Raw genomic sequence first — 5,961 nt, 5'->3', positions numbered from 1 at the left:
TTTTTTTTTTTTTTTGTACTGGGGATCAAACACAGGACCTTGCACTTGTGAGGCAGGTGGTGGAACCACTGAGCTAAATCCCCCCAGGTTGCTAATATTTTATTTAGGATATTTTTATCTGTGTTTACTAGTGATATTGATTAATAACGTTCCTTGCTTCTGCATTGCTTTCAGTGTGAAAGTTCTATTCACCTTATAAAATGAGTAGAGACTCTCTTTTTCCGAACTTTGTAAGACTGGACCAAAAATATATTTAGGGGCTGGGGATTTAGCTCAGTGATTCCTTCACCTGCTTCGCATGCTCAAGGTCCCTAGTTCAATCCCTGATACCAATAAAACAAAATAAAAAAAAACAACAACAAAAAATCCTCAAAATATATTTAGATATTTGGTAGAAATTCACCTGTTGAAATGTGTAGATCTGTTTATGTGTGGATGCCAATATTTTGGACATTAGCTCAATTTCTTTAATTGACTAATTAAATTAGTTTAAAACATTTTTTCTCCTTAATTGAGTTTGGATTGAGTGTGTGTACATGAATGTATATATTTGCATACTTCATCTAAGTTTGTGTATGAACTTGGATAAAGTTATTTACAATAGTCTCCTTTTCATATCTCTAATAATGCATCTATGACAATGTCTGTGTTTTTCAATTTTAACTTTTTTATGAGGTTTCTATTTTTTATCCTTGATCAATAATTTAAAAATATTTCCTAAGGATTAACTTTTACTTCATTGATCCTTGTTTTCTGATTTTGTTTACCTTAATTAATTTCTGCTCTTTCGTTATTATTTTACATTTTATTTATTTATTTATTTGTTTGTTATTTTTAGAGACAGGGTCTTAGTATGTAGTTCAGGCTGGGCTTAAACTCACTATGTAGTCCAGGCAAACCTTACACTTGTGATGGTCCTCCTGCCTCAGCCTCTGGAGTGTTGGGATTATAGGTGCACACTACTATGCCTGGTTTATATTTTATTTTTGTCCTTTGTAAAAGCTTTATTCTTTTCTTCTTTTTCTAATATCTTAAAAGGAAACCTAGAGTTAATTTTCAGCTTTTCTTCTTTTCCAACAACTTAAATAATAAAAATTTGACAGGAAGCATTTTTCTTATAACTTAATTATATATATTATAATTTTTATTTGTCATTTTCTTTTAGTCTGAATTATTTAGAACTTTAGTTAACTTCCAAATGCTTTGTAAAAGTTGTCCCTTTAATGTCATTTTAAAATTCCATTATGGTCCATCTCAAAAGAGTTATTAAAAAATTGTTGAATTTTGCTTTATGAATGACAAATGATCCAATTTTATAAGCATTTCCATGTTCTTAAAAAGTAAAGGGTATTTTATTGTTGGCTTTATTATTATTAATATTCATAAATTTAAAAATAAACTTGATAATTATGTTTAAATTTTTTATATTCTTACTTTTTTTGGTAAGAACATAAAATAATAACAGCTCTAAAAATAACCTAGGAAATCACTTACATATATAAAATTTCTTATCTAAATTCCTTGTACTGTATAATATCAACATCTGTAGATTTGTCAGATAAGTTTAAAATCTTAAATCAGTTTGGTGAAATAACTTGTTTTTTTTTTTTTGAGACAGGGTCTCACTATGTAGTTGAGACTGACCTGGAACTCACTATGTAGCTTGGGCTTGCCTTGAACTCAGAGTGATCCTCCTGCCTCAGCTTCCCGAGTGCTGGGATTACAGGTGTGCGCCACCATGTCCGGCTGAAATAACTCTTTTGTTATGGTTAAAGTAACTGTTTTAATCATGAAGTAGTCTTTTTTTTCTAATGATGCTTTTTCTACTTTAAAGACTTTTTTTGTTTCTTTGTTTGTTTTGAGACCTTTTCTCACTATGTAGTTGAGACTGACCTGGAACTCACTATGTAGCCCAGGCTGGTCTCAAACTCACAGTGATCCTTCTGCCTCAGCCTCCTGAGTGCTGGGATTATAGGCGTGCACCACCATACCTGGCTTCTACTTTAAAGACTTTTATCTGCTCTTAATACTGTATAGCTATATCATACTAAGTTGTATATTTAGAATTGTCTAATATAGAGAAAAATCAATGCAATAAAAGATGTTTGACATTAGAGCATTGGATATATAGAAGATAATATATTTATAATATGGGACACTGAATTTATATAAAATAAATACATTATAATCTCCACTAAGAATAAAAAGCATGCTACAAGGTAGCTTGTAGTATGTGATATTGTTTGTGTCCCCTCCCGATACACATGTGAATATAAGTATAGCACATAGCCTCATTTATCCTTCAGAATGTAATATTAGTTAGTTTTGGGTGGAAGAATTATGAATAATTTAAAATTTTTTTCTTTTAAAAAAACTGCTGGGTGCAGTGGTACACACCTTTAAACCCAGCATTTGGGAGAATGAGGTAGGAGGATTGCCATGGGTTTGAGGACAGTCTAGGCTACTTAGTGAGTCTAAGACCAGTCTGAACTAGTGAGGCCCTGTCTTAAGAAACCTAGATAGATAAATAAATAAATAAATCCATGTCATGATTCATTTATTTTTAAAATCACATTGCTTTTATTAACAGAAATACAGTATAATTTTTCTTTGGCAAAAAAGCTGTCTCTGAGCCTGGCATGGTGGCACAGGTCTGTATTTGCAGCACTTTGGATGCTGAGGCAGGAGGATTTCTGCAAGTTCAAGGTCAGTCTTGGCTACACAGTGAGTTCCAGGCCTCTCTGAACTCCATAGTGAGATTTTGTCTCAAAATAGAAAAAAAAGCTTTCTCTAATGTTTTACAGTTTAAAATTTTGAGCCAGAGAGATTACTGTTCCTTAGATATTATATTTAGAAAATATCCATGATACTTTCTTATTTAAGATTTTGAAAGAAGATGACTACTCTAAAAATATGTAAACTTTTTCAATGTCTCAGAACACAAATTTCTGGATATAATAATAAAATTATATGCAGTGTTTTCTCAGCAAGAGTAGTCATAAACACAGTATGGAATGTGAAATGAGTTGCTAAAAATTCTATTACTGTATGATTTTCTATTTCAAACCTATTATAGAAATACAGAATGGAAGACAGAATTTTAGAAGTCTAAGTGAAATTTTAAAAAAATTTTGAATGAATAGCAAAAAGACTCAAGTTTGCCCAGCTGGATGAACATGTTGTATGCAAAGCACATTATTGTGTTAATATGCGTCTCAGAGCTGGACAGATGGGTAGCAGCAACACAGCAACAACACAAATCTGTCACTGGGTGGAGCTAGAATACTATGTAATTTCAGTATACTCTTTCAGCAAATTTCTTGGGGAAAAATGTTTATATAAAATTTAAGGCTAAGGTTCTCAATTGCCAAAATTGAAGTTTGTGGCCTTTGTGGAAACTGTTTTTATGGTTTTCTTTGTTATTGTGCAAGAGAACCAGTAAATGGCAAATTTATTTGGCATAAACTTCTTTTGCTTGGTGCTGTCATTAATTACAGTGTTTTCATCATGTTCAATTCAGTACTATAACTCCTCCTTCACCTCAGCTCAGGAATTGGTAAATGAGTATACTATCTACTGATGCAGTGATGTTTTAATTTATTTCATATGGCACTTAATAGCCCTTAATCATTTTTTCCCATTAAGTTTATTGGTACATTTAAAGCAAACAATACAGTTACATTTATCATGTGAATCTTGTACCTTTACATGATGTATCTTGGTTCTTGTAGCCCTTAATCATTTCACTTGCTATGTCAATTACTGTAAAGTGAAGATGGGCTTTTAGGTAAGTTATGCAGAGTGCCTAGTTAACATTACTCAGTATTTGTTGATAGATACCAACCTTTGGACTTTTTTGGGTAGGTTGAAGATTTTAGGGTAACACAAATATTTGAGATGAATTTTTGGGTGACCTTTAAGTGAGACCTGAGTAATTTTTCCCTGAAATGAGCTGAACTCTTTAGGAAAATGGTATCTCAAGGCCTTTATTAATTTGACCATCTCAAAACTCAAAAATCAAAGAAAGTTTTATATTTATATTATCTAAGCATTGGTATATTTTTGTGCTTTTTTCAAGGTTACTTAATTATGCCAACCTTTCCTCTCAGGTTTGATCCTACAGTAGATTAGTATCTTTTATACTTAAGTGGGCTTAGTTTAAGATAAAAATCATTGCATACCTTTGTTATGTGAAAGGAATGATGAAAATATGTAGCTATGGACCGTCAAGTTGACATGTAAAAAAGAACAATTGATGATTTTTAAGGATTAGTTATTTATTTACTGGGGATTGAACACAAGGGGATTTCACTACTGAGCTACAGCCCCACCCCTTTAAAAACATATATATATTTTTTTAATCTTGAGACAGACTGGCCAAAGGCCATGATCTTTTCTTAGCTTGCTGAGCTGCTGGGTTGATAGGCATGTACCACTTTGCCTGGTTGAAAGATTCTTAGTTTGGTGTAGTTTTGGTACTGTTACAGCTTTATTCTTTACTTTTTCAATGAAGACAAGATAAACTATATTATTATTTATTTTATTTTATTCCCATTAAGTTTATTGGTACATTTAAAGCAAACAGTACAGTTACATTTATCATTATGATCTTGTACCTTTACATGATCTGTCTTAGTTCTTATTTTTCCCCATACCCCTCCCCTCCCTTTACCCTGTTCACCCTTACCTATGTACAAAGACTTTGTTTCCATTTAAACTATATTTTTTTGAACTAACTGCCAACATATCTCTGTAATAATTTTTCCATAAGCTAACTTCTGGTCCCATACATTTGCAATCTCATTTCTTCTCTCCTACCCATATAATTCTTGTGTTGAATACCATCAACATATTTGTATTGTATGGCTTCTGTTTCTCACCTTTGCAAAAAGATGCTGAGTAATTTACCATAGTGGGCTTTACAAGTATTCTTGGAATCCATATCTATATCAAGAGATGCGGCAGTAACTATGTAGGCAGTAACTGGGAGCCATACAGAAAATGTCCACTAAACTCAAGCTAAATGCATCTCAAACTCAGTATCACAGAATCTTGAAAGAGCCCATAGCAAATGAATCATAAACTTCATTCGCACTGTAGTAATTCCAATTGTTAAAAATTTTCTATCAATAATGTTCTTCATTTAGTTAAAATTGTCATTATCTGTAGGGTGATTAAAATTTTAGAAACTTTTAATAGTAATGATACATGATAAATAATGACACAGGGATGGTAAATTTATGTAAAAACTTTTTTTCCTCATTGAGTTTATTGGTACATTTTAGGTATACAGTACAGTTACATTCATCATTGGGATCTTGTACCTTTTACATGGCAGGTCTTGGTTCTCATATTTTCCCCTTATCCCTGCCCTCCCTTCACCCCTCCTCCCTTCCCTATTTACAAATACTTTATTTCCATTTTTTCATTTTCTCATTTTTTTCTTTTCCCTTATTACCTTTCCCCTACCCTTCCCATTTTCCCTACCCCTTTAGCCCTTTTCTTCCTATTTCACGTTGTCAGTTGTCTCATTATAATCTTATGTACCATTGTAGTTTTTTACACCATAGAAACTATTTGGTATGTATACATGTGTGACTTATTTATTTCACTTAGGAGTATATCCTCAATATGTATCCATTTCCTATGAATGAATCTAATTTCTCATTCTTTATGGCTGAGCAGTATTCCATTTTATAGAAAAACCACATCTTCTTTGTCCAGTCTCCAACTGATGGGCAGATAGGCTGTTTCCAAGTTTTAGCTATTACAAACTGTGCTGCTATAAAAATGGGTGCGCATATATCACTGTGGTATGATTCCTTTAATTCTTTTGGAAAGATACACAGCAGAGGGATGTCTGGGTCAAATGGAACCTCTAGTCCCAGCTCTTTGAGGTATCTCCATATTGATTTCCATAGTGGTTGCACCCGTCTGTGCTCCCACCAACAATGGAGAAGG

This window comes from Fukomys damarensis, unplaced genomic scaffold, assembly GCF_012274545.1.
Source record: "Fukomys damarensis isolate Sample0158 unplaced genomic scaffold, DMR_v1.0_HiC HiC_scaffold_28, whole genome shotgun sequence".
Taxonomy (NCBI): Eukaryota; Metazoa; Chordata; class Mammalia; order Rodentia; family Bathyergidae; genus Fukomys; species Fukomys damarensis.
The sequence above is the reverse complement of the archived record's forward strand: the minus strand, read 5'-3'. Positions refer to the sequence as shown.